At 50.9% G+C, this 9,363-nt stretch overlaps 1 long non-coding RNA gene across 1 annotated transcript; it reads left to right on the top strand.

Annotated features, from left to right (window-relative positions):
* The first annotated feature begins 4,594 nt into the window (after positions 1-4,594).
* On the top strand, positions 4,595-8,998 carry LOC129397216 (uncharacterized). The gene is made up of 3 exons (XR_008624458.2): positions 4,595-4,723; positions 5,486-5,536; positions 7,267-8,998. It is a non-coding gene; the product is annotated as an uncharacterized LOC129397216 (long non-coding RNA).
* The last annotated feature ends 365 nt before the right edge of the window (positions 8,999-9,363 follow it).

Here is a 9,363-nt window from a genome sequence, read left to right as displayed (position 1 = left end):
AGGGGCCCTCCTGAGAGAGGGAGACAGTGGGACCAGCCTGTGTGGGGGGCAGCTGGAGCGAAGCGGGTTGGGCATGTGCAGGATGAGGGCTTGGACTGAAGGTCTGGCCTGTGGTCAGTGGACAGGCCAGATGGTGGACAGGGACAGCCCTGGGTCCTGTAGCCACAAGAGCGATGTCCTGACTTTGACTAAGAAGACGACCACCAGTGATCCCTCTCCCTACTGGACTGGACAAGTTCTGGTGTGACCCTGCTCACACTGCCCAGTGAGTCACTGGGCTCATTCAGGGAAGCTTCTGTGGCCAAGAGCTTCACTGGGAAGATGTGAAGTGCTGTCAACTCAAAAGGGGCTGTTTTGAATTCCTGACCTCGTATAGAGCACACTTGGTCTTGCTGGTGTGGGCTAGAGCCTACCGCCCTGTGTTGACAACCCTGTTGCCCAGCCGCCACCTGCAGCCCACGGATTCTCAGGAGCCCATCACTTAGACTTCTCTGCTCCATCTGCCTAGCCTGAGCAACCAGTTCCCAATGTTCACCCTTGCAAGAACCAGGGCGCCAAGGAACACAGAACTGGCCGAGCTGGGGAAGAGGTGTCGCTCAGAGATGAGCCCACAGCCCCCCCAGCTACTGGAGGAGGTCCTGAAGAAGGTCGGGAGGCAGAGGCTCTGCCAGCTGCGGGCAGCAGGGAGTCTGGAGGTGGACTGAGGGCCTGCCTGGCAGGATAGGGGAGCAGAACTGTGAGCAGGGAACAGGGCTGACCCAGTCTGACCCAGGGCTCCTGGATCAGACTCCTGGCTCTGTCTTTTACCGGCTGCGTGACTTAGTCTTTCTGACTCTCGGTTTCCTTGTCACCTTGGTAAATGAGCTAATATTGCTCACTGCATGGAGGGCCGGGGCATTAAATGGGATGATGCAGGTCCAGTGCTTGGAGCATAGAGCGAGCTGCGTAAACATCAGCCCCTTATCTCTCCTTTCGTGGGAACTGGGGTGCACGGGGAGCTGATCATGAAGAAGACATCAAGAGCTCAGTCATCAGAACCCGGGGTCTGCGGGGTCAGTCTGCTTCCTTAGGGGTCTGTCCTCTATGGCCAGGTCAGGCACCAGCCCCACAAGAGCAGGCACCCAGGGATGTCTCTGGAAGGGAGGATGGGGCCCACTTCACCGACTGCCACATCCCTCCTGCTCCCACCAGCCCACTGCCACCTCCCTCAGCCCCTCACATCAATTGCATGGATGTCTCTACCTCCCAGGCACCAGGACCAGTTTCCTGGCCTCTGACTTGCCTCCCCTGGGTGCCTGGCCCTGGATGTCTATGCAGAGCCAGGAAGGCAGCCCCTGCAGGTCTCAGCCTGACCGGGGAGTGGGGCTTGGCAGGAACAAGGTCAGCACGGCCTGGTCAGGCTGACGAGACCCTGAGCCAGTTGCCTGGGGCTCCCTAAATTCCCTCTGACCAAAATAGGCTGGGACCAGCACCTCGGGTGGGGCTGTGCACATGGGTGGGAGCCAATAGCTGTGCAGCCAAGACTGGGAGCAGGGCCAGTCCTTACTGACTCCAGGTGGAATCCACCTTATACTAAGTATTTCTCGGTACCTCGAGTCATTATGCTTCAGACCGTGTCTTCCTGTCTAGCGCACTCATCAGTCCACATGTTGGTTTTGTCACAGTTGCTGACACTTAATGAGTGCCTTCTTCTGTGCCCAGCCTTTATTAAGTGCTGCTTTAATCCTAAAACAATCCTAGATAGATAGTATTCCTGTCTCCCTTGTACAGAGGAGAAAACTGAGGCGCAGAGAGGTGAAGCCCGTGCCCAGCGACCAACCAGTACAGAGTCGTATTCTCGTTGCACTTGAAATCCACGAACAAAGACGGAACAAAGAACTAAGAAATGGTTTTTAGGCTGGACTGAATTAGTGACCGATATCACTTCGTGCAGTTTGTTCTCACTCTTGCTCACTGGGGCCCCTATTTTTAGGCTGTAGATCATCAATGCACTCTACTCCTGAAGCAGGTGAGGGGCTGTACTTTCATCTAGCACCCAGCACCCCGAGATGGGGTGGGTCTTCCAGATCTGGGCTCCTGCGTCGACTCTGTGCCGACCAAGCTCGGGGAGGGGCCTGTTTGCAAGAGGCCTCTCACCTGCCTCACCTGGGAGGCGTTTGGCTCTGGCCTCATTCCGCCTGGCAGGAGCAGCCAAAATCATTCACTTCTTGATGGAAGGGAACAGGCTGCACCCCTCAGAGTGAAATATTGGCTGTAAAAAGAAAGTGATAAACAAAGCCATCCCCTCTCTCCAGGGTACATGACATTCTTTTCTGAACTGTCCTGTTGCTACTTGCTGGGGAGTTAGGGGATGTTTCAGTCTTGTTAGAGATGTTTGCCATCTTTTTTGGTCTATTTTAATCTTCCAAGAATGTGGATGGTGCCTATTCCATCTTTGCAGGGTTCTTAGCTCACTGCCGTCACCACTGCCATTGCTACCATCACATGGGAACATGTGTGGCAGCCCCTCCTTGCAGCCACCCTGCACAGGGAGTCTGAGCTCCAGCACGAGCTGCTTGTGTGTATTGGTTTTCTAGGGTCGTCATGACAAAGTACCACCAAGTCAGTGGTTTAGAACCACAGAAATGTATTGTCTCACAGTTCTTGAGGCTACAAGTCTGACATCAAGGTGTTGGCAGGGCCAGGCTCTCTCTGACAGCTCTAGGGGGAGATCCTTCATTATTTCTTCACAGTTTCTGCTGCCACTGGCAACCCCTGGCGTCCCCTGGCTTGTGGACACCACATCACTCCAGGCATGCAGCTATCTCCTCCCTGTGTGTCTTTGCATCATCGTCCCTCCCTGCATGTCTGCCTCTGTGCCCCCATTTTTCCTTTTTATAAGGACACGAGTCATGTTGGATTAGGGCCTAGGCTAATAACTTTATTTTGACTTGATTATCCCCATAGAGACCCCATCTCCAACTAAGGTCACATTCTGAGATACTGGGGGTTAGGACTCCAGCATGTCTGTTTTGAAGGGACAAAATTCAACCTGTCATAACACGGTATCACCTTTGAGAAGTTATTTAATGTCTGAATACCTCAGTCTCTTTACCTGTAAAGTAGGACTGTTAATACACCATAACACTTGCCTCTTTGGGTTGCTGGGATGATCCAATCAGCCGATATGTGAGTAAAGTGTTTGGGACAGAGTCAGGCACTCCATCAATGCTGTGTGCATGGGCACTGCTGCTCACACAGCCCTCTTATCACAGTAGCAGAAATGCAGGTTTGGGGAGGTTAAGGCACTTGCTAAAGGTTTCAAAGCTGGATTGAGAACCTGAGTCAACGTGGACCCAGACACAGGTCCAAGATAGGCCTCCCCTGAGACCAGCGTCACACAGCATGGCCTGGCCCTGTGCAGCTGGAGGACATCAGGTGCAGCCAGAAGGCAGGGACCCTGTGCTAGAAAACGATTTTTCCATCTGTTCTGTCAAAGATTTGCCATTGAAGTTCAAATACATATTCAGCCCTCAATATTTAACATGGATGAAGCCCCACCAGTGGCTTCCTCATCTACAAATGCAGATGGTGCACTGGAGTGGCCCTGAGGCTCTTTCTATGCAGATGATCTGTGGGTCTGTGGATTTACAAGCACGAGAACGAAACACGACCATCTAACTAGACACTCCCAAGCCCCAGCTAATATTATGCTTAGTTCCAGCAGTAGTTGGCCCAAGACAGCCAAAAAACTTGGACAGCTCCTCTGGGCTGGTGAGGGTGGGCCTGGCGGGCTTCTTCTGCCTTAAGGGCCAGAGCAGCCAGGGCACCGGGCAGGGAAGCTCATGGAGCTCTCAGATCCCCCTGAGAATTAACGGCTAGGCCCACAGAATCCTGGAGAGCCTGGTGGCTTCCTCCCCAGTCCCCAGCCAGGACTGTAAGAAAGTCTGGGGGGTGAAATTCTTCACCACCATTTCCTGGGGCTGACTTCTCTGACACCAGGCCCAGGAGTGATCTGAACATTATCTTCTTGGTGACTTTGGCTGTTGGGAGTGTGGTCAGGATGGTTGGCCATTCATTCCCCCTCCTGAGGGCTTTGATGGGTGGTGTTGGGGCTGTTTCCTTGGAGCCTCAGGGGATGGACTTGCTCTTCCTCATTCAGTGGCTGGAAGGCAAGGCATGAACCCATGATTCAGGTAAGACACCATTTACTGCTTGCTGTGAACTGAATGTTGGTTTCCCCCAAGAGTCAAAATTCAGTTGTTGAAATCCTCACCTCCAAGGTTCTTCTGCTAGAAGGTGGAGTCTTTGGGAGGTAATTAGATCATGAGGGGCAGGCCTTCATGAATGGGATTAGTGAACTTATAAAAGAGACCCCAGAGAGCCCCCTCACCTTTTCATCCAGTGAGGACACAGGGAGAAGATGGTCATTAGTGACCAGGAAGAGGGTCCCCCCACCAGAACCCCATGCTGGCACCTGATCTCGACTTCCAGCCTCCAGAAATGTGAGAAATAAATTCCAGATTCCTGTTGTTTCTAAGCCATCCCGCCCTAAGGTACTTTGTTAGACGCAGCCTGTGCTGACTCACACGCTGCCTTATTTGATTTTCATTCACTGCTTTGAGAAGCAGATCGGCTTGAACGAGCATGGAATGTATTTAAAAAGCAGCTGGAAGTCTGTCAAGTGCATTCTGGAAATGGATTCAGGCTAACAGAGTGTTCTGAATAGAGACGCCTAAAACAAGTAAGTATGATCTGTTATCAATGCATCATCACTTTATGGTACAAGATTGATTTTCTTAAGTATGTGATTGTAGTGTCTATAATTTTGTGTTTTTGTACTTAGCAACCCTTTTACATATAGATGGAATCAGAATAAATTTCATCCTAGTTCTATTTCCAAAATATTATTGGTGCCCCTAGTTGCACTGCCTGAGTGTTGTCAGATCAAGGCTTACAGACTCACGGGCGATGCTGCAGAATGAGTGACAACAGATAATGCCAATTGCCCAGATTGAATCCAGCAAGAAATGACATTGGAATGGCTCTACCTTGTGGAGGGAACTGTCCAGTGCAGAGGACCTGCCTGAGTATTGCTTACAATACATCTTTCTGGTTATAATGAAGCCATTTATTTGTTTACATCTTTATTATTGCCACTTTCCTCCACTGGCTTGGAAATCCTTAGAGCCTAGAACAATGCTGGGCTTGGAGCAGGTGCTTGAAAGCATATTACCAAAATGAATGAATAAATGAATGAATGAAAGAATAGGTGAAGATGCTGGTGCAGACCTCGGTCTTTTGTGAGCTTGGTGAGTGTGAACCAGAGTCTGAGATCCCTGGTTTCCCTGATTAGACACTGAGGATCAGACATTGGAAGCACCACTGTCCTGTAAGGCTCCTTCTCACCCAGCTCGGCAGCCTTTGCTACACCTCTGTCTTTATTAACTGTCCTCTGTGAGTCCACCTTGAAAGGTTCTCACTTACTTGCTTTTTCTCTCTGCAGGAGCCAAAGACATAGCAACGGAGAACGTGGGTGGTACAGCCCTCCACCCTGGTGAGCAGCACGTTAGAATCACATAGGAGCTTAAAAAGTACTGACTGGCCTGGTCTTTTTTGGTGTGAAGGTGGGATGCAGGCTTCCTGGGCTTATCCTCTCGTACAGCCAGAGTTGAGAACCATCTGAGTAGCGCTTCTCACACTTCTGGCCACATCAGAATCGTCCGGGGGCTTGTTCACTGCAGGTTGCTGGGTCCCATCTCTAGCCTCTGATCCAGTAGCCTGGGGTGGGGCACAGGATGTCCTGCTGCTGGGGTCTGGGCAGTGCTATGAGAACTGCTGACGTTGGAGCTCGATCAGGTGGTCCCTCACTCCCTGACCCAGGGCATTTGCTGCTTCCTGTCTCTGCCATTCTTTTCTCAACCTGGGGCACTTGCTTTTCTCGCTATGCTGCCCTGCCCTTTGCTGAGGCCTGGGTTATCCCTGGCAGGGTGCAGAAAAAAAATTTTTAAGTTACTTTTCTCAGCCCAAAGGAGACTGGAATGCTTCACAAGGGGTTCTACTTGACAGGCAGTTGGACCACCCAAATGGCAAACTAAAAGCATAGAAGCGGACACCAGAGGCTCCTGGACCTGAGATGTGGCCCTGGAAGTGACCAGATGTGGTCTCAAGAGATGGGGGCCCAGGGCTAGGAATGCCGCCATCCGGGGAAGCCCTAGAGCAGAGCAGAGCAGCTGTGGGCTGGCGCCAAGCTCACTCCTGCTTCTCTCTGCACGTCTCCCTCGTTCTTTTCTCTCTGAACTGTGACCCTTTTGGCCCCTCTGGGTACCAGGTGGGACAAGGTGACCCATCAGCACTTGAGTTTACACCTTAGATGTGTAGGTCCTCACAGAAGCCAACTTGTCTCCTTCTGGGACCAAATTCCAAATTCCTAAAAAAAAAAAAAAAATCAAAAACGGATATGATAAGCCTATCTCAGTGGTCAGCCCCTGGGGCGCAAACATTCCCCTGAGTCAGGGAAGGGTGACGGTAACACAGGTATCATTATGATTTAGGTGTGGCAAGACTAGCAGGTCAGGGGTGCCTGCCGTTGAAAAGACTGTCATACAGTTCCCAGGTGGAAGGGGTGTGCCAGGAGGGGCAGCCAGAAGGCAGATGGAGGGAAGCTGCCTTTATGGTGTTTCTGCTGGGAGGCACAGGTGCGGTAGAGGAAGCAGGCTTAGGATTGGTTCTTGTGAATGTCTTCAGTGGGCTCTGGTTATTTGGTACCTGGCCCGGGGTGATGAGGGTAGATAGACAGAGGCCCAGAAGGTGAGAGCCTAATACCCAGAGCGGTCGGGGGGGTGGGTGGGCTCAGGGCTGGTTGGTTTGGGAAGCATGTTTGTGGGCCCGTTGGTTACCGTCTCAAGGAATGGGCTAGGCCTGGGTGTGGCTGTCCTTCTAGGATCAGCAAGGCACCAAATATCAAAGCACCAGAATACACAAAGTAAAAGACTGCATTAATACAGGGTAGTTTACAAAGAAATGGGAAATTGTTGGCTCTGAGCTGGGTGGGGATTGAAACGGTGTTCCCTGCAGATCCATTTAAAGTCTCTCTGTAAATATGCGTTGGTGTGTAACTGCTCCTTGTCTCTAAGCTCAGGCAGCCCCTCCCATGCCAGGTGAGGGGTCTTCCCACCTCCCTTTTCCTCTCTGGGTGTCCCTCCATTATGATCTGGGGACCAAGGCTGGCTGTAGCAGTGTGCCTCCATGGCCTAGGGCGGTTGGCAAATGCACTTTCTTCGGCAGTGCTGGATAAAGTGGGATGACGCGGTGACCACACGGAATGTCATTTCCGATGAAAGCTGGCGTGCCAGCCCGTGACAGGACACAGAGGAGCGTGGATTCCCCTTCATGGTTGACTTCAGCCAAGGCCATCATCTCCGCTGCCAAAGCCTGCCCTGATTGCCTGCCCTGGGGGAGAGGAGTGTTTTGAAGATGACAAATCAAAGTCAGGTCCTGCATGGAGTTTGCGTGCCTGACAGCCTAGCTAGTACAGGAGGACATGCAGGTGGAATTTGTGCAAGGCTGTTATTTTCTGTAACACAATACACACTGAGAAGGCAATGGGTACCCTTGGACCCTGCAGGCCAATTCAAGCACCATCACTGCTTTTCAGAAGTGTGGGGCATAGATGCCAGCTGAGCCTAGCAAGATGTCCTATGTTACCAAGAGTCTATTAGAAAGCAGAGCAGGTCTCAAGATTCAATGAAACAATTGCCTGGAAGCTGGAAGATAATATGGAAGCTAGGGATATAATAGAGTGTGTTGCTGGGAACGGTGGCTCATGCCTGTAATCGCAGCACTTTGGGAGGCTGAGGTAGGGGGGATCACTTGAACCCAGGAGTTGGAGGCCAGCCTGGGCAACACAGCAAGACCCCATTTCTATAAATAATTAAAAAAAAATTAGCTGGGTGTTGTGGTGCATGCCTGTATTCTTAACTACTCCAGAGGCTGAGGTGGGAGGATGGCTTGAGTCCAGAAGTTCAAGGTTACAGTGAACCACGATTGAGCCACACTGCATTCCAGCTGGGTAACAGAGGGAGACTCTGTCTCTAAAAAAAAAAAATTAAAAAAAAAATAGGGTGGGTGGTTGAGGGTTGTGCAGTGTGAGTGAGGGTGGCCAGAAAAACCATTTCTGTGACAGTTACAAAGGCTGTGTGTGGATGGTGACGCTGAGGTTTTATCTTCAAGTGAGTTGTGCATATGAGGTTTGTTTGATTCTAAAGCATTTATTTTCTAAATGCAAACTTTTAGAATAAAGTCTAGTTCCTGTTGCTTTATTTTGGCATAGGTTTTTAATGTTTCATATACTTAGAACTGCAAAATGGTGGTGGTTGGGGTCTGTCTTCTTACCTGCTGGAGGCCCTGCCAGGTGCCAGCCAGAAGCAGTCATTATTGCTTAGGCAGTCGTTGTGGGAGGCTGGGTGTGGCCCTTGGGGAGCCAGAATGAAGGATAGCAACTCATTAACATACACACCCACCCCTAAACACACACGTGCACCTACACACAGCTGGGAGTCCTAAGGAAGAGACTTCACCTTTTTTGTTTTTTGCTTTTTTACCACCTTCATTATGAGTCTAAAGTCAATTCAATTAACCAGCTATTTGAAATTTTTACATCTAACAGGAGCTGAGAAGATCCAGTGGGTTATTGGTTAGAATAGCTGGTGGGGCTGGTGGGTCGGGGTAGGTGAGAGGAGGGAAGGGTGATGTGGAGGATGGGCTGGGGTGTTTGCTGCAAGGTGGGTGGCTGAGGGTTGGTTCAGGTGTTTGGCATTGGTTGGGATCCAATAGCTATTGTCTGAGAGTCTGCTCGTCATCTCTTCCTGCTGAGGCTGGTGGGACTGAATTGACCTTCAGATCTCAGCGATGAGTCCTGCAGACTGCAGGCTCCACGGCAGGTGCAGCTCCCAGGGCTTCAGATTGGAGCTGCCTGTGACATGCAGAGGTGGAAGCACAGCCTCAGCTGTGGTGGACAGCAGCCTCTTTCAGCCCCCAGGTGCATAACAAAGGCTGTCTTGATTGTGTCTGTGAGAGTGCCATGATTTGGGGTTTTCTCTGTTGGTTTGGACCAGATCAGAAAGCAACTGGGACTATTGGTAAGAAAAGCCAATCTGTCTATTCTTGGTGTGGGTACACTTGAGCTGGTTCGCAGCAGTGCAAATAATAGCTAGACGAATAAACATTGAGCTGCTGTCTGATGCAGAATGAAAATCAGATTTCCATCATGAGGAACAGGAATTTTTTTCATTTCTCCCCCAGAGCAGAGAGTGTAGGTCCACCTCAGTGAGTGGCTCATCCATGTCCTGGGAGGCTGACTTCCAGGGTTTCTCTCTCAGATAG

Source organism: Pan paniscus, chromosome 12 (genome assembly GCF_029289425.2).
Source record: "Pan paniscus chromosome 12, NHGRI_mPanPan1-v2.0_pri, whole genome shotgun sequence".
NCBI lineage: Eukaryota > Metazoa > Chordata > Mammalia > Primates > Hominidae > Pan > Pan paniscus.
The sequence above is the reverse complement of the archived record's forward strand: the minus strand, read 5'-3'. Positions and strand labels throughout refer to the sequence as shown.